This window comes from Malaclemys terrapin, chromosome 1 (genome assembly GCF_027887155.1).
Source record: "Malaclemys terrapin pileata isolate rMalTer1 chromosome 1, rMalTer1.hap1, whole genome shotgun sequence".
Lineage (NCBI taxonomy): Eukaryota > Metazoa > Chordata > Testudines > Emydidae > Malaclemys > Malaclemys terrapin.
In genome coordinates, this window is record NC_071505.1 from 313066050 (window position 1) to 313091919 (window position 25870).

Here is a 25870-nt window from a genome sequence, read left to right on the forward strand (position 1 = left end):
CACCAACTCTTGCTGGTGGTTGCTCTCACACTTTTTCCTAAAATACTTAATTAGCTTTAGGAAAGCCAAATAAATATGCACATATACACATCCAAATTATTGTAATTTATTTATTGCTAGCTAGTAAGTCTGTTGTGAAAAGTGATATTAACTAATATACAAGTATCACTTTGCACAGCAGACTTACTCAACCCTGCCAAGCCTGGGGACAAATTAAGCCCTGGGTGGGAGGCCGGGGAGGCAGCAGGCCGCTGGAGTCTGAAGCCTCGCTGTTGGAGCCTAAGGCCTGCCACCGCACAGCTGGAGCCCAGGGCTGGAGCCTGAAGCCATGTAGCCGGAGCCCGAGGCTGAAACCTGAAACTGTGCGGCTGGAGCCTGCCATCCCACCACCCTAGGGTTCAAGGCCAAAGCCTGAGCCCCACCGCCCCTGGGAAGGCGGGGAACTAACTGGCTGCCTGCTTCTCCAGCATTGTGCCCCAGGTTTCTCCAGAGGGGGCAGGACCCAACCCCTGCTGGCGGCCCCAGGAACCAACACCAAGATGGTACATCCAGGAGGAACAGAGACAGGAATAGGGTTGCCAACTTTTTAATTGCACCCCACCCTCACTCACTAGCTCATTGTCACCGGGCTGGGACAGGGAGTTGGGGTGTTGCAGGGGGTGTGGGATCTGGTGTGGGGCCAGAGATGAGGGATTTGGGGTGCAGAAGGGGGCTCCAGGCTGGGGGGCGGGGTTGAGGGGTTTGGAGTGGGTTCCAGGCTGAGGCAGGGGGTTGGGGTGTGTGAAGAGGTATGGGCTCTGGGCTGGGGGTGTGGGCTGTGTGGTGGGACCAGAAACGAGGGGTTCAGGGTGCAGGAGGGGGATCTGGGCTGGGGCAGGGTGTTGAGGTGCAAGGGGGGGTGAGGGCTCTGGCTGGGGGTGTGGACTCAGGTGGGGCCGAGGATGAAGGGTTTGGGGTGCGGGAAGGGGTTCTGAGCTGGGGCAGGGGGTTGGGGCACAGGAGGGGGTGAGGGGTATGGGCTCTGGGGGGTGTTTGGGTGCAGGAGGGAACTCAGGGCTGGGGTTTGGGGCACAGGAGGGGGTGAGGGGTATGGGCTCTGGGAGGGAATTTGGGGTGGAGTGGGGGAGGGGGCTCGGGGCAGGGGGCTGGGGCATAGGAAGGGGTATGAGGTCCAGGCGGGGCTTACCTCATGTGACTCCTGGGAAGCAGTGACATGTCCCTTGGCTCATAGGTGGAGGCACGGCCAGACAGTTCTGTGTGCTGCCTCCGCCCGCGGCCAATGGTAGCTGCGGAGCCAGCGCTCGAGGCAGGACGGGGGCAGCACACGAAGCCCCTGTGGCCATCCATCTGCCTAGGATCCAAGGGACATGTCGCCACTTCTGGGGAGCCGTGTGGAGCCAGATAGGGAGCCTGCCAGCCCCACACCAACTGGACTTTTAATGGCCCGGTCACCGGTGCTGACTAGAGCCACCAGGATCCCTTTTTGACTGGGTGTTCCGGTTGGAAACCTGGCACCCCTAGAGGGGGCAGGGGCATTACTTTGCCCTCCCCTCCCAGCCCCGGAGGCTGTGGCCACAAGAAAAGCCCCTGGTGGCCACATCTGAGAAACGCTAGCCTAAATCCTAGATTGTGATCCCTCGAGTATGGATTATCTTTATGATATTTGTTTGTATAGTACCTAGTACAGTGGGGCCCTGATCCTTGTTTTGGGCTGTTTGATACTAACACCATTGATATAAAAAACAAAATAATAATAATGCCTATCAGATATACACAGGTTGATGATGAAAGACAGCAAAAAAAGTTAATGAAAACACAAATCCTAGCAAGAATAAGGTACTACTCTCTGGAAATAATGTGTTACTTATTGCTTTAGGGTAAAATCTATGCTGTTTACCACACTGACAAAATCCTTCTTGGGTTGCCAATCAAGTTCCTTGGCAATGCAGTCATAACACCTTACATGGCCACAAAAATGTGCATATAGCAATCACTTTACAATGCAGTCCTATGTATTCAAGACTGCACTGCAATCTTTTTACAACTCATTTTTGTTCTGCTGATATAAACTCCAATCCTTCAAATTTAACCTTAATCTGATGAGTAATCCCATTGAGTCAATAGGACTACTCATGTTTAAAGTTAGGCACAGTATGTGTAGGATTGGGACGATATTATATCTCCAAGAGCTGGAAAATATAGCTGGTGTTTTGGCTCAGTTTTCTGTTTTGTGACAGAGTTCAACCTTGCCAACTTGAAAAAAAATGTGATAGTTGAACCTGGAAAAATGGATCTGTACTTTTCAGAGTTATTTTACAAGGGAAGACTTCTCTGAAAAATTAGTAATAAGAATTAGTAATAAGAAAGGCATATGCTGGGCTATATATTGCAATATTTTTTCTCTTTACATATCTTTTCTATACTGTACTTTTCACACAAAAGTGCTTTTTCCCCCCCCTTAAAACTTCCATGATGTTTCTGTGACTAGAAGTTGGCAGCACAATGTGTATATGCTGGAAATAGCTTATGATAAAATGTGGCACGTTACAAAGTCTTGCAGTTGATGTAAAACTGGGGAATCAAAAAATCTAGTATCATAATTAGTGGTAACTAATTTTAACAAATTCTTCACAAAAACAAGTAAAAAATATGATCCTTGCCCTGAAAAGTGCACTATCTAGATTTGACATGATACCACAATGGGCATAAACAGACCTGGGGTGATGTGGAGAAGGAAGAGCAAGGGCAAGGGTGACAGTAAGAAGACCATGTGGTAGCTCAGGAATGTACACATCTTCAAGGTTTTGTTCATTGTTTTCTTTGGGGGTTGTTACTGTTCCCTCCAGTGAGATGCCAAAAGTGAGATTATTGTGCAATTTTTGTTCCTTGAAAAAACAGATGCAATAGTTTTTTCTTTACTAACATTTTGGAATCCTGACAGTCCGTAAGAGTAGAAATAGAACACAGAATTCAACCTGAGCATTGCAGGAAAGCTGGGAACTGATACGGGACAGTTTCTTTGCTCTTTATCCTGAAAAAAATAAGAGTAAGCAACAAGTTAAACACTGGTAAATATTTGCTTTAGTTAATGAGAAAAAGTGGGATCTCAGCTAGATTTTCTTTTCTTGACTACTAGAGCCACTTTCTGACAGGGAGATTACTTGCTACTCTGTCTTGTGCTCACTTAGTGGATGTTAGTGGAGATTTCATATATTAGGACAGTTGTAACTTTTGTTAATGCACCATGAAATCACCATGACTCAGGATAGGTGGCATTCCATAGTTAGGGCTCGATTCTGCAAATACTTCTGTATGTAAATACATTTACTTACACCAGTAGTTTCGATGGCTGCTCACCTAAGTCTACATGACTTTGCAGGATCAGGCCCTCAGGTGTTAAGGGGAAGATACCCAGCTGGTGTAGATTGTACCAGAGCCCCATTTGAAGTCAAAGGAGAAATGACAATTGATGCCAGCTGAGGATCTGTCTCTTAGTCTTTTGTTTTTTCCTTACCTGTCCTTCAGGACGTTGGGGACGTTAGAAGTGATCACTTACAGAGTTAGTGCCCCATCTACTCCCTGTAATAGTTAAGATTGCTTTGTTGTGAATAATTATAGTTTCAGCAGTAAACATGGACGCAGGAGGAGCGGGGGCAAGTCAGAGACCAATGAAAATATTCAATACATCTCACCATAATCATCTTTTTCTGGCCAAGTCAAGGATCTTCTCTTGTGACTGTAACATACTGGTTGTCACAGTTCAGGGCAACTGCATCCATTCTCCCTCCATGGTCCATCGAAGGCACCCACTCTAGGCTGCCTTAGCCATTGCCTCTCTTGGGCAGACCTGTGTCTTTCTCCCTCCTGACCAGGGTCTTTCCAGGTTGTGCGGTTCCCTGCTTACACTGTGGTATCTCCCACAAGCCAGACTGCCTCAACTAGCCAGCACCTGGGCTTTGCTTTCTCTCCCAAGGGTATTAATAGCATAATTGCCTGCAGTTACCACACAGCTGTTTCTAAGCAAGCACATTTATTCTTAAGGTGAAAGTGTTACAGAGAAACATATTAAAAACAATAAAAGAACCTACATGTGTGCTAAAAAGCTTACCAGAGATCACCCAACTCCAACCTCAGGCTCTGGTAGGTGATAGTTCTTCAAAAACCACAGCTGTGTTTTCTCTGTGGTTACAAGTTCATAACTGTCTCAGATTCAGAGCCAGAACTCCCATGAATAGCTCAGTCTTTACTTTATGCAGCTTGGGCCTTTGATCTCGGCCTCATCTAACAGGCAATCAGCAGACAATGACCCACTCTTCAGTGTGTAGCTCCAAAAGGCTGGGTTTTTGTATAACCAGAGGTAGGGAATTTGCATTCACCTCCCCATAGATATTCCCCAGGAAAATCACTTAACACTTTTGTTCCAAAAGTCCATTCTTGTCTGGCACATTGTTCAGTACAGTCCTTTGAACCCCCCTGATCTCACCTCTGTACATCTCCCCCCCCTTAGAGGTTACATACAATAATACATAAACCATTGATTTTATACAATGGCCCCAAAAATACTTACATGTAATTCAATAAGGCCTCCCAATGATATGATAGAAAATTGCTTTATCTGTCAGTCTGGTCATAGCTGCCATAGCTGGTCTGATCAAAAGCCTTTCATTTATTTAAAAAAAAAAAAGCAAGTCAGATCAAGAACCGCGGGCTGTATAACAATGTGATATCTAGAAGTAGCCATAGAAGAAGGGAGGAAACAGTTTAAGGAGCTAAGGCTTAGCTCCTCAAAGGTATTTAGCTGCCATTCCCATTGAAATCAATAGGAGCCTAAATACATTTGAGGACCTGAGTCTAAGTTAATCAAGACACATTTAGGACTAATTTGGATCCCACTCTCCTGGGTTTCATAAATCCATGCACAAATTATAACTTTAGGACTTGATCCAGCAACAGTTTAAGAGTTAACAATCAGTCCATACTTTGTATAGCGTCTGTCCTGCAGACTATAGCTCATGAGCACAGTGATGAGCATTTAATAATATGCTCCCTGCAGAGGGAGAAAAATGAAAATCCGTAGGCCTTGGGAGAAAGATCGGCTTTTAATAGAGTGATTAGATACTATGGTGGTGAGTGCTAGAAAATCTAAGATAACAATTAGGTTGGAGTTCTGAATAGGGGTTGTCTGGAATTAAGATGCAGCAATTGTTCTGTTAAACTTGATCATTGGAAAATGGCTCTCATACCTAACATGGCTTTTGTTTCATATCTTAAGATGGCTTAATTTATTTTAAACTAATTTGTTTTCTTTTTTTACATATGATCAAGTCTAAAGCAGTCATTTTTCTCCCTCCACAGAATGGAGCCTAATCACAGTAACACAAACAGCATGTTCAAAATAAAGCTATAAATAGTTTCGCTAACTCACAGAGCTAAGCATTCACTTCAGTTTTGAAAAAGCTGATGGTAACTGCACCTGACTGAACCAGTGAAGACAACAGATAGCCTATCTGTATAGGAAGTGTGTGTCCTTGATCAAATTCCTCTACCAGAGCGGTCTTTTTTTTGACAGATAGAAATGTTTAAAGTTCTTGGGCCAAATTTCTGCTCTGGCTTACATCAAGGTAAATCTAGCGTAACTTTGACATTGTGTGCATGCGTGTGTGTGATGTACAGTTTTTCTCCTTATTTTGTTATTATAACATTTGTTTCTTTTAAAATTGCTCTTGTATGTGGGTCACTAGTTATGGGCCTGATCCCACAACCCTTATTTGCACTAGTCAGGATTATGCATGTGTGGAAGGGTTGTACGATCAAGTCCTGTGACTGTTAGTACAAAGTAACATTTTCTTTTTAGTTCTGTGGTCCCCATGATCCCAACAGCAAACTACCTTTGAGTGCTGTGGTGGATAATGAAGCAAACATACTTAAACTAATATTTAACCCGGAAGGCTTAAATTGCCAAGAAAAAAAATCCTTCCATTTCAATAGAATAAAGCAATGAATTCCAAATGGTGGGTATTGAATCACACCTGGATAGATTCAGAGTGGGTATTTCCCAGCACTAATTACCTGGAAAAGTTTCAGAAAATAAACATACTCTGGTGACATTTGAAGATGGTCTAGTGCAGAGGTTCTCAACCAGGGGTCCGGGGCCCCCTGGGAGGCCACGAGCAGGTTTCAGGGGGGCCACCAAGCAGGGCCAGCGTTAGATAGGCTGAACCCTGGGGTCCTGAGCAACTTAGCTTCACGGGAGCCCCTGTGATATGGGGCCCCAGGCAATTGTCCTGCTTGCTACCCCCTAACATCGGCCCTGGCTTTTATATGCAGAAAACCCACTGTTGTGGCACAGGTGGGCTGTGGAATTTTTATAGCATGTTGGGAGGGACTCAGAAAGAAAAAGGTTGAGAACCCCTGGTATAGTGCACATGCATAGGAGGAATCAGGCTTCCCCAGTTACAGCTTAGCTTTGAAAGGATTAGATTTTTATTGGTAAATGTCAATAAACATTGATTTCACCGTACATGCACAATCTGGCAAAAAATGTTTCCATTGATAATAATTGAAATTTACAGACAGGCAAAGTAACAAAAATGCTGCTAGAGAATGTAGAGTTTGATTTAAGGCTGTTTAATTTGTATACGTTGACATGTAACGTTGACAATTTGTGTATTAATGGTTATAAAGCTTTCACTTTTGAATCTCAACGTCTTCTGTCATTAAATAATTGTCTGACCCTCCCCTCGCAATTTCCTACAACTGTGAACATTTAAATTGAGAAAAATAGAAATAAAAATGCTTACAACCCATAATTTTGCACAACTGTGAAAATTTAAATAGATAAAAATAAAGCTTACAAATAAACATTGATATTTGTCAAAAAAAATCTAATTCTGTCAAGCTTATTTATATTGTTAATAATAACATTTGTAGCATTTGGCATTTTCAAACTGTTGTGTAAGTTAATTAACAATTAGCATGTTACTCAGAGTCCAATACTCACAGTACGCCTCTGAGATAGGCCAGTATTATTATTTTAATTCTCAAATCTCTGCTTTTGATCCTAAGACAAGACTTAGAGAGTGAAAACAGGGAGATTCCCCAGGTTAAATTTTTGCAGTTTGAACAATATCAATAGTGGGGTTTTAGAAAGCTATGGGATTATTCTCCCTTTGATACGTGGGTTTCCAGTGTTAAGCCTCATAACATGAATGAGCACCCAGTCGTGATACTTCGGAATGTGATGCTTCGGCAGAAAAGCTCTAAATATTGTAAAACCCCTTAAAAATTATGAGACACTCTTGTTTAAAAATACTGCTCAGTACTGCTCAACTCTTAAAATATCCCAAAGCTAAGGCCAAACCTCTTTGAAAGAGCCTCTTTGAATGAGTTGTGTTTAGAGATTGGTAATTTGGAAGGTAGGTTATCTGGACAACAGGTGTCTATTGATAAGATCCCAAGGAAAATCTAGGACTGGAGAAATAAAAGCTGATAGTGCTACAGCTGTCGCCAGGTTTGAAAAGTGACAGGGAACTAGACACTACTTTTCCACCGGTAAGGAACAGGTTTTTTAATCTTCATAATCATTCCCTAATAACAAAAATCTACCATGTACTCACAGAGAACAACTGATCCTGAGCCATTGCAGTCAGTGGAACTTTTCACATTGACATTGTGACGTTGCACCCCATCAGACGTTATGGAAATATGCTTATGAATGTATATATGACATAACTGGAATGTGTTTTATGCTACATATGCCATGTAACATATCTATGTAAAGGTTATGATCTACTGAATATATTCATCCTATTTGTATGCATGTGTCATTGTTGTATTCAAAGTTATGAATATTGGCTGTATACTTGTTTGATTTTAAATAGCTTTAGTAAGGCATTTGGTCAGCTTCTTTAGAAAGGAATTTGCAAGTTAAGTGCCCAATAAGAAGCACTTAACGGACAATGGATCTTGGAAGGCTCCAATCCACATAAGAAGTCTACATGAGGATGTTCAAGGTAGCATGTGAACCATGGCTGCTACCTGTAAGTTCTGAGTCATGCATGGACATGTGACTTGCCCATGTGATTCCAAAACTCCATCTTGTAACTGGAATTCTACATAGGAGGAGGGAGGGGTGTCCACCCACAAGAGAAAGCCTATTTAAACCCCTGGGAGACCCCTCCATTTTGTCTTCAGCTGGCTCAAGAGATAGCCTCTCCATCCCCAAGGATACCTGAGAGAAACTGGAACAAAGGACAGTAACTACAGGGGAGTGTGAGTGATTGCTGGACCCGGACTAGAAGGAGACTAGTCTGTAAAAGGAAGCTTACTGGAATGCCTCTGAGGGTGAGGTTTTATCTATATTCAGTTTTCTTACTGTATTAGGCATAGACTTGCATGTTTTATTTTATTTTGCTTGGTAATTCACTTTGTTCTGTCTGCTGTTACTTGGAACCACTTAAATCCTACTTTCTGTATTTAATAAAATCACTTTTTACTTATTAATTAACCCAGAGTATGTATTAATACCTGGGGGGGGGGGGGCAAACAGCAGTGCATATCTCTCTATCAGTGTTATAGAGGGTGAACAATTTATGAGTTTACCCTGTATAAGCTTTATTTGGGGTTTGGACCCCATTGTGAGCTGGGTATCTGAGTGTTAAAGACAGGAACATTTCTTAAGCTGCTTTCAATTAAGTCTACAGCTGTTAGGGGAAGTGGTTCAGACCTGGGTCTGGGTTTGCAGCAGGCTAGCAGGTCTGGCTCAAACCAGGCAGGGCACTGAAGTCCCAAGCTGCCAGGGCAGGAAAGCAGGGGCAGAAGTATTCTTGGCACATCAGTTGGCAGCCCCAAGGGGGTTTCTGTGATCCAACCCGTCACAGTGGACTTGCACATTCCTTTCTCAAGAAGCTGACCAAATGGCTTACTAAGACTATTTAAAACATATTCCAGTTATGTCATATATACATTCATAAGCATATTTGCATAAAGTCTTATGGGGTGCAATGTCAAGACATCAATCAGTATTATTAGTGTTTTTGAGATTTATCTGTATTGCACTAGATCAGTGATACTCAGGCTGAGAGTCATGAGCTGCAAGTGGCTCTTTAATGTCTCTCATGCGGCTCTTTGCAGCACATGATATTAAAGTTATTAACTAATCAGGATGCTTTTACTGTTATTAACCAATTAAGGTAGCAACTTGCACTAAGTTATTAACCTATTTGCTGTGAGAATAATATATAAAATTAAATATTTCCCCATCATACTGTTTGAATATGAATATATAGTACTATAGTAAATGAAACAATGAATTCACACTACTGTGGCTCTTTTGGGTAATGTTGATCGCTAATTTGGCTCCTGAACCGCTGATGTCTGAGTATCACTACACTAGATTGTTCACTGGATGCAGCTTCAAGCCCATAATGAGTGATACTTATGAGGGTCTCTACAATGTTAAATTTTCCAAGGACAGTGTTCTGAGGTACTATAGCCATAACTAGGTTTTACAGTTTAAGATGATGGACTATAGGTTGATTTTTTTTCATATCTTTACTATCCATATTGTCTGATTCAGGCCTATTGGAAGTGTTTGGAAAAATACATTGAAAAACCTGAAGTTTATCCTTCTGACACAGGCACAGGATACAAGTTAAGCACTGGAGAGCAGCTCAGTAAATAAGATCTACATATGGCCACAGTCATTGTCTGCTGGCGAGCACCACCGTTAGATCACTGTGATGGTGTGATGCTCCTTGGGGTACCCAGGACTGTGAATCACCTTGTGTACCCCCCCTTCTTGTTTCCAGCAAGAAGGAGAATTACTTGTGCTTAGCTGGGTGCTAGCTCCCTGACATCACCAGCCTGTCAGCCACCCAAATAATCTCCTCTGGGCTATGCCAGCCCTTACTTTGCCTTGCAAGTTAACAACAGGTGTACCCCAGCACCTGAGCCCCTTTGAAATGTCCGCCTGTGGAGTCCAGGTCCTTATTGACTGAACACTCACAGTAATAACAGGTCTGCTATCCACAAAGGAACAATGTACAGTGATTCAACTCAGGATCAGCACTTTGTATAATACCAGAGCACTGAGATATATTTATAGTGAAAATAGCAATACACTGATTATCAAAGATTCAAGATATAGTGAGAAGGGATAATAGAAACAGAAGGGTTACATATAAAATAAGTTTAGTGTCTAGAAATCATTATGATTTTAACAGACTAACCTTCTGTCTAAAGAAGTTTATCTCACGCAAATGTCCTTTTCAGAGTTTCCAATCAGGGCAAGTTATGATCTCGTTTTCATCAGTGTAATCACATTGCTCAATTACTTCCTAGCTGCAGGATAAACCAGTGTATCCTTGCATTCTCCTTCCCCAAAGTTCATTGTCTGTACCTCAGAGCTTATTCTCCAGTGTCCTGCCTCCCTGTTGATTTCATATCCCCTATTGACTTTGTATGTAAATGGCTTATAATGCTTGATTGCATGCAGACTGAGAAAGACAGGTGAATAAACATCTTTTGTCTGTCAGAAACCTGTTTATCAGCGCTGCCTTGATATGGACTTTATGATCATATTTTCACTTCATACATAACTCCTTACGTACTATCTGTACATACATTTTACAACCATGTTAATGACCAGTGTGACCCTGGCTTTTATTGAAGACCTCACATGATATTTTTTGGGAAAGCAGAATGTACATATCAGGATATTCTGGTAAGCCTATTGCCAGCTGGCATTGAGTGGTTTGTGGCCCACAGATGGGGTTTGGGACTGGAAGTGGAGGTCCTCCCTTAGATGTGCAGTCAGGGCCATTTCTAGGAGTGGGCAAGGAGGGCTGTCGCCCTGGGTGCCAACTTCCAGCTGGGTGCTGAACTGCTAAGTTGCTTGGCATTTATGTTGCTCGGCTCCTGGCTAAGGCCACTTTTGTGTTCAGCAGCTGGAGTGTTGGTACTAGAACTTGGCATCCCCTTTGGAAATGGATTCAGTAGAATCTCTACCGCAACTTCTGGTAAGCCTATTGCCCCCTTCACATATATCAGATGCTATGTCATGGATAAACCCATGGCACAGGCTTGTCCAGAAATGTGGGTACAACCGATTGCTACATGGCATGATTCCCAGCTGGATTCTGCCACTAATGGTAAAGCACCCTTCATTTTAGTCCCAAGAGGCCCCACTATGCATTATGTGCACATTAAAGGGAATGGGACTCCTCCTTTACATAGGGTCCTAGGCCTAGTTCCTCAAAGGTATTTAGGCATGTAGCTCCCATTGATTTCAATGGAGTTAGGTACTTAATTACCTTTTGAACATCTGGGTTCTAAATCTTTTATACAACAATGATATCCCTTGAACTTAGGCCAATACACAACTGAGTGTTAGGTCACTAGCACTGAGTATGCTGGTTTAGATCCTCATCTCATGCAACTCAGCGAAGCTCCATTGAACTCAATGGAACCATGCCAATTTAAATTAGGTGAGAGTCTGGCCTATTACATTTTTGTATTAATAATAATCCTCTGGCCCCTAAGTAAGTTGAGGTAAAAATTGTCATTTCTTCCTTGCTGGTATTTGTTTATGCTAAAACAACATATCTTCAGGTTTAATTAATTTCTTAAAATTAAATTAATATGGTTGGGTCCACTTCAAACATCTTCATTGTCCCAGAGCAAATTAACCTTCTAGCTTGTTGTATTTTTAAAGCTTGCATTCAAAACCTTATAAGCAAAATTCATAAATATGCAAAACAGAAGAGTCCTACTTTACTTTTCATAGAACTTCATTAACAAGTAACTAAAGGTAGAACATTGCCTGAATGCAGCATAGATCAATTCTGTAATACAGGGCTGCCCAGAGGATTCAGGGGCCTTGGGCAAAGCAATTTTGGGGGCCCCTTCCATAAAAAAAAAGTTGCAATACTATAGTAACAAATATTTGGAAATGTAAAAAATAACTAGTGAAATACATTCAAAAATTAATTTGTAATTATTTGAAAATACACTAAATACATTATTTAAAAATATTAAATGCTTTAATGGTATGTATATATTTGCAATTACATAATGGGCTGTTGCTGGGTGATGGTGATGGTTAGTGCCAATGGGCTGTCGCTGCCTGGGGGTGGGGCTGCTGTTGCCCAGGGCTGGGTGGGGAGCTGGGCTCTGGGTTGGGAGGTGCCCGGCTCACAGGGGCTGGGCTCAGAGATGACAAAGCTTTTGGATTGATGGATCATGTTTTAGAACATTGACTCCAACTTTGATATAAAATGAGTTGGTCTTACCTTAATCATGTTCAGAATTGAAACACAATTTGTTAATATGATTATAACACAGTATGATCCTATCTACATTGGCAAGATCAACTGTTATAACATGTTATCAAGTAACAGGCTCCCTGATTTAGCAGTTTTTATTCTACCTTTCTGTGGCATTGTCTATATTAGGAATATCTGCACTGGTATAATTAAATTGATTTAATTACACTAGAGAAAACTATTAATATAGAGGCATTACAGTGGTGTGAAGTGGGGCTTATACCTAAAAAAAAGCTCTAGTTAGCTTGAAAGCTTCACCCACCTTGTCTCTCACAGATTTATGTGGTAGTTCAGGAAATAAATCTATAAGGCCTTAGATGAGAGGTTCCCACACTGTGATCCATGTACAATGCTGGTCTCTGGAGCATGGGGAGGAGGAGTTGAAATGAACAACAAAAGCGGTCTGTGTCATTAACGTTTTAAAGAAACATCAAAACTCCTATTGCACTCAATAGAGATAGCAGGCCATAAATACTTTTCCAGTGTTTCTTATCTGTGGGAGCAATTGCTGTTGTTGCCTATAACAGGGATGTTATGTAAGTGTGAAGGGAGCTTGTCTACACAGTCAAGCCTAGGACAGGAGGTGTCAACAAAGCAATCTCTATTGAGAACCCCTGTCTTAGCTGTAACAGTGCAGTAACGGTTGGCAAATGGTGACTTTTTAATGGCAACCACTATGTAAATGCTACAATATCAAACTGGGAGAAGAAATCAAGTCATGTCTAGCAGTGGCTAGTTCTAGAACCAGCGTTAATCACTATTTTCATTAGTATCTTGGAGAATGGAGTGAAAAATATGGGCCCCAATCTTATTCCCACAAAAGTCTATGAAAGTTTGCCTTCAATGAGTGAAGGATCAAGCCTTATATCTGTGAACACTACTGAAGTGAGAGGGATTGCAAAGGAGAGGACTAACATATGATCCCAATAAATTGAAGAAATGGGCTGAAATCAATAAGGTGAGGTTCCATAAAGATAAATGCAAAGTGCTACACATAGGCATGAATATTATGCAACACCTGAGAATGGGGAAATACTGTCGAGGCAGAGCCTGACTATGGGAAAGAGACTGGGTGTTAGAATGGATGACAAACGACAGGGTGGAGTCGGTACACTGATGCTGGCACAAACAGGCAGCTGGCATAATAGGTCATATTAATTAGGCGTAAACAGGTTCATTATTCTGCTTTACTCACCATCAGAGTGGCCTCCATTACAGAACTGTGTTCACGTTCGGGCCCCACATTTTTTAAAAAGAGAGACAAATTGGAGAGAATTCAGAGGAGAAAAAAAGAATTATAAAAGGTTTGGCAAAAATGAGGCCTATGCGTGGGAGTTTCAAAAGTGCCTAAGTGACTTAGGAGCACACGTCCCACATTGGAAAGATTTAGGAAATCCTGATTTAGGAAAGACTAAGACAGGGCATGCTCAGTGTAAGGGAAATTAAGACAGCAGGGAGGGAAGATAACTGCTTATGCATACAAAAAGGGATATTATAAAAGGGACAAGGACCATGTATTGTCATTAGCTAATGAGGATGGGAGACAATGGTATGTTTGAAGACTGTGGGGAAGAAGCCAGATGAAAGGGAGTGGGTGAAGGTGTCGGAGGCAGATGAGGGGAAGATGAGGAGTTGGGGCTGTGTAGCAGGTGGAGGAGTTCTTCCAAATCAGAAGCTGGTGGAATAGAATAGATGAAGGAATGAATGAGAGGAAGGGGGAGATGAAAGGGCAGCTAGTCAATTTTCAATTTGAAAAAAATTAAGATCCTGGGCAGAAAGAGCTACTACTGGGGGAAGTGGCTTAAAGAGAATCAAAGATGAAGGAGAGGCAATCGGGAATGAAGCCACACACTCTAAAAGAGCTCCAGGGGTCACAGAAGACAGTCACCAGCCTACCTTCTGAGCAATATAGGGTTCTGTGTAAGAATAGACTTGCACTACAAGAAGTCCCAATGCCTCTTGGACTTTCTCCAGAGTTGCTTAGCAACATGGAGCAAGAGGAGGCTATAAAGTGTGAACCAGGATTGTTGGAACAATAGGACTATAAAATGGACATGTCCACACTAGAAGAAATGATGTGGTTTTACACAGACACAGCTAGTGATTGCTAGCACATTGTAGAATAATAGTGTAGACAGGGCAAGATGTTTGTTTTTATCTTGATGCAGCTGGTTAAGGTGAGCCATAGAACAGAGCCTAGAATTCATCTTGACCAGCTACATAGAGGACAGACTTTACAACATGTTACGTATCTTATTGTAACAACATACATTTATTTACAGTTTAGATATGGCTTAAGAGAGTGGAGAAGAAAAGGAGTTCAAGTGGAAAAGAGAAAGAGGGTCGAGCTGTAATCAGAGGCCATGGGCTCAGCAGAGAAGAGGGAGAGTAGTGAGAAAGGTAGGAGGTGGAGAGAATCAGGATGGTCAGAGATGTTGTGTCTTGGAGTTCACAAAAGTAGGAGATGAGATGGGGTGGGAGGAAGGTGGAAGGGGAGAGTAGGTAACACAGAGGGAGATAAGGAATGGCCAAAGAGTGGAAATTCAGTGCGGGAAGGGTCATCCAGAGAGCATTTTGGGGTGTGAACGAAAGGTCAGAAGCCCAAGCATGGACTTGGATGTGGAGCTGTTTCAGAGCTGCAGGTTGAATGGGTAAGTTAAGGAGAAAAATTGGCCGGCAGCAGAGTTGGAGGGATCTTTAACATGGGAGCTGAAATCCCAAAGAACGAGTGGAGCACACGAAGGAAAGGAAGAAAGAGGAGCCAGGAGCTGAAATCAGAAGAGGAGCCTGGAGAATAGTAGCTAACAGCTAGACAGTGGGAAAGGGGAGAGAAAAGCTGGGTGGGATGTGCTTTGAAGGAGGCAAAAGAGTGGCTGCAGAGAAGCGTTGGAAGTGGGAGGGACAGGAAAGCACCAGGCTGGTGCTGCTGCAATGTGAGAGAGGAGGGGAGACCACTAGTGGAAGGCAGCCACCAAATAAGAGGGGAGAGCTAGGTTTCGATATGGGGGGAGTGAATTGTAAGACAGCTTGCTGAAGATGGAGTGGGAGTTCTAGAGTGCACAGGAGAAGGGAAGGAAGCTGATGTGACTGGTTACTGTGGGCCATGGTAGAAAATGAAGAGAGCTATGGGAAGAGGCAGGATTGGAAATAGGCAAGTATGAGACAGAGGTAGAGATGTGCTGAGTACTTGGAGGATGGGATGGGGAGAGAGCTGTTGCGGCAAAGCAGAGCACCACAAAGAGAGCAGAGAATATTGGTGGAATAGAGAGAGATAAGGGAAGGGAGCAGCATGATAGAGGAGAGGCACCAAGATAGGAATGTTAGAAACATAGTGGGGCAGTGATTAGCAACAAATTTGGAGGGGAACAGTGAATTAAAGTGACAGTCAGTCGAGTCAGTCCAGGGAGGCAGCAATCCGTCAGTTAAATCAAAGTGGGGAACAATTAACCAATTACAGTAGCTTGGAGCCTCCATGGGTACATTTGAAGACTGGCTTGCTGCCACAGAGTAAAGAAATGAATGCTACAGCTGGCTGCTTCATTCAAAATAACACAAAGACAACCTTGTATTAGTGATGACAGCTCCAGCTGCTCCTCATTTCCTCATGGAAAGGGGAAGGGTGTTCCAGACTGGCAGTACGTCTGAAGAAATCATTTATAATAAACTCTCCTCCCTCACTAGTTTCGGAAGGGGCCATCAGCCTTCCAAACTGGTAAACAGCATCATAAGGTCAACAGCCTATCTGAGGGTGGAGTTGCAGCTGGGAAGTCCTACCCTTCAGAGCAGGCTGACAATTGGTATCCAGAGCTATCAGTCATAGTAAGTGGCCTAAGAGACTGAGAGGCTCAGACAGCATGGTGACAGGCATGGTATAAGAAGCACAGATAGATTTTGCAGTCCCCAGATTTGAGTATTTAAAATCAATGTGGAAGCAAGACTAGAGACACCAGTGAAAGAAGCTAGCAGAAAATCAATCAACCAAGGGAAAGTAAGAAATTAGTTTCTTGCACTTCCCACACATGGGCAGATTCTGCCACCCTTAATCCCATTGAGTAGGAAATTTCACAGTGAGTAGTCCCATCTGAAGTCAGTGGAAGTATTTGACAAGTAAGGTACTTCTTAACATGCGTAAGGGTGGCAGAATTTGGTTCAAAGGTTCAGTGATTAATGACATGAAGAGATATGAGGTATCTTGAATGAAAAATAATAGAAGGTAGCAGAAGCCAGGAACATCAGGATAGAAAGGTGTAAAACACAGCAAAATCAAAATAGACAACCAAGTAGGGTACACTACAGAAATCAGTAATACAGATAAGAAAGAAATAGTCATAACAGTTAGGTAGACAAGGCAAAAGAAGTAGGAATTATCTTTACCAATGTATATAAGATCCTTAAAGAAAGCAGTGTAAATTTGGACTATTTTAAGCAATATACGTTCATTTTCTGGTCTGTACGTTTAAATTAGAACCAACTTCAATTCTACAGCCACAGCATTAAGGAGAGAACACCACAGCACCACCTAATGTAGAAGGACAATCTACTTTTATAAAAAGAACAGGAGTACTTGTGGCACCTTAGAGACTAACAAATTTATTTGAGCATAACCTTTCGTGGGCTATAGCCCACTTCATCAGATGTAGCCCACGAAAGCTTATGCTCAAATAAATTTGTTAGTCTCTAAGGTGCCACAAATATTCCTGTTCTTTTTGCGGATACAGACTAACGCGGCTGCTACTCTGAAACCTACTTTTATGTTTACCTGGCCAGTGTTCAACATGTGGGGAGCATGGTTTACTGTTTATGGGGAGAGGGTTAATTGTCAGGTTGTGGGAGAAAAGAAATAAACACCTGGAGCAGACTGAGCTGATAGTGAGATGGTCATTCCAAGAACTAGCAACATCAGATTATAGTAGTTATCATGAAGACAAATCACTGAAAAACCTGTACATCTTACTAATTAAACAGCAAGTTACTTAGATGCCAACTAAAATTGTTTTTTAATTGCCTGGTGTCTGTAAGTATGAGGAGTAACCCGGTGACTGTAGATAAAAAGCAACTTAGGTCTGCAGGTTTCTGACTACCTCTTCTCAAATCTGCAGAGAGATACAGTATTGCAATCCTAACCCCGTCCACATCTTAGAACGGTTTACACATTCTCATCACCTGTTACTAAGAGCTACCTATTACAGTAGGTGAATCTCAGTAATTAACGAACAAGTGATTTTTAATTGTGCATTACACACAAGGAATGTTTATAATACTACAAGCTCTTACTAGGTGACTATATTGAGAAGGAGGTGAATGTTTAGGTGTCACTCGTGTGTAAAAAATGTCTTTGGCTATGTTGGTCATGACCATAGTTCAGAATGAATTTTCTCATTATCCCAGAGGGCCCAGCTGAGATTATTCTTGAGGGTGCCTGTCCTCTCAACATAGTCCTCCCTTCAACAAATTCCCTTTCCCTCATGTCTACTAATCCTCTTTCCTCTACTTTGTGCTTAAAAGTTGTATCACTTTAAATATACCAGTAGAGTTAATGCAGTACAACCCCCTAATGTGAATAGAGTCATAGCAGTATAAAGGAAGGAGAATAATAAATACAATATAAATTCAATTTTATTTTTTTTATAATTTTGACAGATAATTCTCTTTATTAAGCTTTTTTTCAATTTTTATCTATTTTAAATTTTCACAGTTCTGGGAAATTATGGTAGAAGGTTAGGGGGGTGTTATAGACTAATTTTTTTATTGTGGTAGATATTGAAATTCAAAAAGTTAAAGCTTTATAACCATTAAAATGTCAATTGTGAATATCACATGTCAGAAAATACAACGTAAATATCCTGAAATCAAACTCAACTAAGTTCTCAAGAAGAATTTTTCTTACTTCGCCTATCTGTAAACTTCAGTTATTATTGATGGAAATATTTTTTCACAAGTTTGTGTGTATACAGTGAAGTTGACACTGACTGACTTCTACTGATAAAAATCTAATCCATCCAAGACTAAGTATAAATCACCTTTGTAGCAGTATAACTATGTCCACACTATGGGTTGCACCAATATAACTTTTGGTAAATAAAATATTAATTAGACCCCATTCAACATATCAAAGCTGTGTGTAGAACAGGCCTTATTCTCTCCTCCACATGGCTGAGTGGTCGCGCTCCCCTTGTTTCCTCTCCAAATAATCTCTTACTCTTATACACAGACTGGTTAGTAAGAAGGAGAAGATTGAGGCCTTGTCTCTATGGGAAAGGAGCATCAGTTTAACCTAATGTATGAATTTAAACTGGTTTAATTAAACACGTGCAACTCTTCCATGCAGACAAGTCCTAGAGACCTATTTTTCCCAGCATGAACCAAAGGAGAATATCTTATACCTCTTTATAGCCATATTTACATTAGGACAAAAGGTATATTTTAACATGTGTTAACTAACATGTTAAAATCCTAGTGTAGACAGGGCAAGGTGTAATTTTAACATGTTAGCTGGTCAAAATAAACTTTAAGCTTCTTCTGAATTTACCTACAATTGCCCTGTCTGCGCTAGGACTGTAACATGTTAGCTAACAGGTGTCAAAAATATACCTTTTTTCCTAGTGTAGACATAGTGTTTGTGTAGACTGTGGAATTCTACAATTTGACCACAGTCGTAGGTGGAGCACTGAGGGAACAATCCCATGTCTAAGATAAGAGTGACTGGAATCTGCTCTATTTTATTCAAATTAGGTGCAATCCTAATCCTCCAGGCATATTGCCTGGGAGGCTACTTCAGCTGAGAAAAATTGGGCACTCCTCATATTAATATAGATGCTTGAATAAGGATGTCTGAGCTGCATTGGGTAATAAACAGGTGACTTTTAATAATGCATTACGTAGGAGATCTTTATGATACTGCATGTTGTCATTGAAGTAATTATACTGAAAAGGAAGTGACTCTTTGGGTGTAATTCTGGGCCTAATACTTTGATGTGATTTGCTGAGTGTGTGTGAAGAGCCCAGTGAGCATTGTATGCCAGACCCTTCCAGCTAGTCCATCAGATTATACTTATGCAGAAACGACCTTCTGTTGCTAATTAAAATTAAACAGTTATATAGAAAAATAACTCACCAATGTAACAGACAATATTAATAGTGTTGTACTCAACAGTTAGCTTATAGCATTAACTCCACATGAAAGCCTTGTGTGCCCCTAATAAAATGTGTCAGAGGAAAGTGTAGTTTTAGCCATGTCAAAAGATATCCCCTCACCCACCTTGTCTCTCAGAGAAAAGTATGCATTTGAGACCTATCTCCACAGCAATTCTATGTTAACTTTCTACTTGCTAGAGTTAGATTTTCTGACTGGACTACACAGCCCTCCTTTGGTCTAGTTCTTAACTGTCATGCACTCTGCATATTACAGAGACAAGATGGGTGAGGTAATAGCTTTTATTGGATCAACTTCTGTAGGTGCTTCTGTTGATGAGAGAGACAAGCTGTCTAGCTTACACAGAGCTCGTCCTCAGGTCTGGGCAATATGCAGCCTGAATAATCATTTATATAACTGCAAAATAGGTGTAAGTGCTACCAAATTAGAATGGTAGCATTTTACACCCACTAGGCAGTTTGTAGACACTGTAAATTATGACAAAAAGTGCTAGGCAGTGGAGAATTACAGCCCTGGACCTACCCTATGCATAGTGCTTCCCAGATGCACCTCCAACACTTGGTCACTTTTTGAGCCTAGAATATGACTAAAGGCTTTGTCTTCACTGCCAAAAAAGATATTTTTACTGTGAGATAATTAAAGCTAAGTAGCTGTAAAATTCTAGTGAAGACAAGGCACTGTCATGTTTACTACAAGGTAGATAGGTGAGATCAGCTCTATATCCCCACCCGTGTTTGACTTCATCTAGCCTACCTTGCAGTGAAAACTGCAATATGTTGTCTCAACAAGGAACAGCTATCACTTTTTTGCGGTGAAGACTTAGGGTATGTCTACACTATGGGATTAATCCGAATTTACAGAATTCGAATTTTGGAAACAGATTGTATAAAGTCGAATGTATGCGGCCACACTAAGCACATTAATTCAGCAGTGTGCGTCCATGTACCGGGGCTAGCGTCGATTTCTGGAGCGTTGCACTGTGGGTAGTTATCCCATAGCTATCCCATAGTTCCCACAGTCTCCCCCGCCCATTGGAATTCTGGGTTGAAATCCCAGTGCCTGATGGGGCAAAAAACATTGTCGCAGGTGGTTCTGGGTACAGCCTCACCCCTCCCTCCATGAAAGCAACAGCAGACAACCGTTTCACGCCTTTTTTCCTGAGTGAACACAGCAGACACCATACCACGGCAAGCATGGAGCCCGCTCAGCTCAAGACAGCAGTCATGAACATTGTAAACACCTCGTGCATTATCGTGCAGTTTATGCTGAACCAGGACCAGAAAAACGAGGCAAGGAGGAGGCAGCGACAGCAGCGCGGTGACGACAGTGATGAGGACATGGACATGGACACAGAATTCTCTCAAACCGTGGGTCCCGGCGCTTTGGAGATCATGTTGTTGATGGGGCAGGTTCTATCTGTGGAATGCCAATTTTGGGCCCGGGAAACAAGCACAGACTGGTGGGACTGCATAGTGTTGCAGGTGTGGGACGATTCCCAGTGGCTGCGAAACTTTCACATGCGTAAGGGCACTTTCATGGAACTTTGTGACTTGCTTTCCCCTGCCCTGAAGTGCCAGAATACCAGGATGAGAGCAGCCCTCACGGTTGAGAAGCGAGTGGCGATAGCCCTGTGGAAACTTGCAACGCCAGACAGCTACCGGTCAATCAGGAATCAATTTGGAGTGGGCAAATCTATTGTGGGGGCTGCTGTGATGCAAGTAGCCAAAGCAATCATTGAGCTGCTGCTACGAAAGGTAGTGACTCTGGGAAATGTGCAGGCCATAGTGGATGGCTTTGCTGCAATGGGATTCCCTAACTGTGGTGGGGCGATAGATGGAACCCATATACCTATCTTGGCACCGGAGCACCAGGGTACCCAGTACATAAACCGCAAGGGTTACTTTTCAATGGTGCTGCAAGCACTGGTGGATCACAGGGAATGTTTCACCAACATCAACATGGGCTGGCTGGGAAGGGTTCATGTCGCTCGCGTCTTCAGGAACACTACTCTGTTTAAACGGCTGCAGCAAGGGACTTACTTCCCAGACTAGAAAATAACCGTTGGGGATGTTGAAATGCCTATAGTTATCCTTGGGGACCCAGCCTACCCCTTAACGCCATGGCTCATGAAGCCATACACAGCCTGGACAGGAGTCAGGAGCTGTTCAACTACAGGCTGAGCAAGTGCAGAATGGTGGTGGAATGTGCATTTGGCCGTTTAAAAGGTCGCTGGCGCGCTTTACTGACTCGCTCAGACCTCAGCCAAACCAATATCCCCATTGTTATTGCTGCTTGCTGTGTGCTCCACAATCTCTGTGAGAGTAAGGGGGAGACGTTTATGGCAGGATGGGAGGCTGAGGCAAATCACCTGGCTGCTGATTACGCGCAGCCAGACACCAGGGCGATTAGAAGAGCACACCAGGAAGCGCGGCGCATCAGAGAAGCTTTGAAAACCAGTTTCATGACTGGCCAGGCTACCGTGTGAAAGTTCTGTTTGTTTCTCCTTGATGAAAACCCGCCCCCTTTATTGACTCATTCTCTGTAGGCAACCCACCTTCCCCCTTTGATCACAGCTTGCTTTCAAAGGAAATAAAGTCACTATCATTTAAAAATCATGTATTCTTTATTAATTGATTATAAAAAGAGGGAGAGAACTGACAAGGTAGCCCGGGTGGGGTTTGGGAGAAGGATTGGAGGGAAGGAAAAGGCCACTAAAAAAAGGTTAAAATAATGACAGCCTTTTGCTTGGGCTGTCCACTGGGGTGGAATGGGAGGGTGCACGGAGCTTTCCCCCCCGCGTTCTTACACGTCTGGGTGAGGAGGCTATGGAACATGGTGAGGGGGAAGGGGGGTTATACAGGGGCTGTAGCACCAGTCTGTGATCCTGCTGCAGTTCCTGAAGCTTCACCAGACACCAGAGCATGTCTGTTTGCTCATGCAGCAGCCCCAGCATTGTATCCTGCCTCCTCTGATCCTCCTGCCACCACCTCTCATCTCGAGCGTCTCTCCTCTCCTCACGTTGGTCACTCATGTCCTCACGTTGGTCCCTCCTGTCCTCACATTCACTGGCATCTTTCCTATACTTTGAAACCATGTCCTTCCACTCATTCAGATGAGCTCTTTCATTGTGGGTGGATTCCATGATTTCCGCGAACATCTCGTCTCGCATCCTCTTTTTCCGATGCCTTATCTGAGATAGCCTTTTGGATGGAGGAGGGAGGCTTGAAAAATTTGCAACTGCTGGAGGGAGGGAAAAAAGGGGAGAATTTTTTTAAAAGATACATTTTACAGAACAATGCTTATACTCTTTCATGGTGAACAACACTATTCACATTACGTAGCACATGTGATTTCTGTGCAAGGTCGCATTTTGCCTCTTAATATTGAGTGCCTGTGGCTTTGCTGCTAGAGATCACAGACGCAGGTCCAGGCAACAGAATTCGGCTTGCATGCGGCCATGGTAAGCCATTGTCTTTCGGCTTCTGCGTCCTCCTTTCCCACATACCAAGCAAAGCCTGTTGAGTGCTGTGGTTTTCCTGTCAACCTTCAGCAGCAGAAAACAAACTAACCCAGCCACCACCATCCAATTCTCTGGGATGATTGCTTTATCCCTCCCCCCACCACGTGGCTGGTATCAGGGAAGATCCCTGCTAGCCACACGTGAAAAGCTTAGCGCCAATGCCCCCCCCCCATGCTTGGCTTACTACAGGGAAGGATTTCTTTTCAGTCACAGGCAAACAGCCCAGTAGGAAGGGCCACCTCTGTCCCCTTAATTAAATTCCCGTATTTCAACCAGGTTACCATGAGAGATATCATTCTCCTGAGGATTAAACAGCGAGATAAAGAATGGATGTTGCTTGAATGCCAGCAAACACCAGGACCATACGCTGCCAGGCTTTGTCATGCAATGATACCAGATTACTTGCTACTAGCATGGCGTGATCAAGTATCCTACCATGGAGGATGGAATAAGGCTGCACTGCCCAGAAACCTTCTGCAAAGGCTTTTGGAGTACCTCCAGGAGAGCTTCATGGAGATATCCCTGGAGGATTTCCGCTCCATCCCCAGACACTTTAACAGACTTTTCCAGTAGCTGTACTGGCCGCGAATGCATCCCAAGTCCTCAGGGCAAATTAATCATTAAAAAACGCTTGCTTTAAACCATGTTTTATATTTTAAAACGTAAACTCACCTGAGGTTCCTTCCATGGTGTCATGGTCTTGGGTACTGGCTTGGGAGGGTACTTCAGTTAGGCCGAGAAAAAGATCCTGGCTGTTGGGGAGAACGGAGTGCTGTGTGCTCTCCGCAAGCTTGTCCTCCTCCTCCTCCTCCTCTTCCTCTTCCCCGTCCACAGAATCCTCAGGTGTGGCTGATGAGATTACCCCCACCTCGGAATCCATGGTCAGAGGTGGAGTAGTGGTGGCGGCCCCCCCAGAATTGCATGCAGCTCAGCGTAGAAGCAGCACGTCTGCGGCCCTGACCCGGAGCGACCATTTGCCTCCTTTGTTTTCTGATAGGCTTGTCTGAGCTCCTTGATTTTCACGCGGCACTGCTCTGAGTCCCTATTGTGGCCTCTCTCCATCATGCCCTTGGAGATTTTTTCAAAAGTTTTGGCATTTCGTCTTTTAGAACGAAGTTCTGCTAGCACTGAATCCTCTCCCCATATAGTGATCAGATCCAGTACCTCCCGTACGGTCCATGCTGGTGCTCTTTTTCGATTATCGGCCTGCATGGTTACCTGTGCTGATGAGCTCTCTGTGGTCACCTGTGCTCTCCTGTGCTGGACAAACAGGAAATGAAATTCAAATGTTCGCAGGGCTTTTCCTGTCTACCTGGCCAGTGCATCCAAGTTCAGATTGCTGTCCAGAGCGGTCACAATGTGCACTGTGGGATAGCTCCCGGAGGCCAATACCATCGAATTGCGGCCACACTAACCCTAATTCGAAATGACAATATCGATTTCGGCGCTACTCTTCTTGTCGGGGAGGAGTACAGAAATCAATTTTAAGAGCCCTTTATTTCAGAATAAATGGCTTCGTTGTATGGACGGGTGCAGGGTTAATTCGATTTAACGCTGCTAAATTTGAATTAAACTCATACTGTAGACCAGGCCTTAGCCCTGGTCTATACTACAGAGTTAGGTCGACGTAGGCTTCTTACATTGACCTAACTCCGTAAGCATCTACACTAAAATGTAGCTCCCACCAATGTAACTCACTCATTACACCGACTTACATAACTCCACCTCCGTGAGAGGCATAGCGCTTAAGTTGATGTAGTTAGGTCGAGGCAGTGTCAGTGTAGACACTGCATTGCTTACATCTAGGGTGACCTGATGTCCTGACTTTATAGAGACAGTCCCAGTATTTGGGGCTTTGTCTTATATAGGGACCTATTACCCATCAACCCCTGTCCCAATTTTTCACACTTGCTATCTGGTCACCCTATTTACATTAACTGTTGCTGCCTTTTAGAAACCATCCCACAATGCCCCACACAGGCAGTTAAATCAGTGCATGTGCACCTGGTGAGGATGTGCACCACCAACACAAGGAACAAAATGTGAACATGTAAAACTGATTCAATTACTACCATGACTGTATGTCAACGTAACTTAGGAAGACTTAATTTTGAAGTATAGACTTGCCCATAGCTAGCGGCCTACCAACTTCACAGTCCATTTTGGTAAATTTCACAGTCGTAGGATTTTAAAAATCTTAAATTTCACAGTTTCAGATATTCATAGATTCATAGATTATAGGACTGGAAGGGACCTCGAGAGGTCATCGAGTCCAGTCCCCTGCCCGCATGGCAGGACCAAATACTGTCTAGACCATCCCTGATAGACATTTATCTAACCTATTCTTACATATCTCCAGAGACGGAGATTCCACAACCTCCCTAGGCAATTTGTTCCAGTGTTTAACCACCCTGACAGTTAGGGTGGTTTTCATATTTACATTTGAAATTTCACTGTTTGTAACCGTGGGACTCCTGACCCATAAGGGGGAAATGGGGTAGTTGCAAAGCTATTGTATGTGTGTGGGGGGGTCATAGTATATCGCCACCCATACTTCTGCGCTGCTGCTGGCGGTGGCGCTGCCTTCAGAGCTGGGCTCCCAGCAAGCAGCCACAGAGCTTCCTGCAGCAGGAGGTGGAGGGAGGTTCCCTCGGGAGTGGCCCACGCAGGGGAAGAGGAAGTCCTGTCCCTCCCCAGCCCAGATGAGACTAGCAGCTGGAGCCAGGGACTAGCAGCAGCTGCCGCTCTCTGGCTGTCCAGCTCTGAAAGTAGTGCAGAAGTAAGGGTGGCAATACTGCAACCCCCCTACAATAGCCAGATTTCATGGGGGAGACCAGATTTCACCAGACAGACCAAATTTCACAGTCCCGTGAC

The 25870-nt window shown here is 43.3% G+C and overlaps 1 protein-coding gene across 1 annotated transcript in view; it reads left to right on the top strand.

Annotated features, from left to right (window-relative positions):
• Positions 1-5563: 5563 nt before the first annotated feature.
• The window catches only part of LOC128829950 (gap junction beta-6 protein), a 39993-nt gene continuing 19686 nt past the window's right edge, over positions 5564-25870 (top strand). Inside the window, exon 1 of the mRNA XM_054015483.1 lies at positions 5564-5621. The gene's annotated coding sequence lies outside the window, so the exon portion shown is untranslated. The remainder of the gene's footprint in view (positions 5622-25870) is intronic.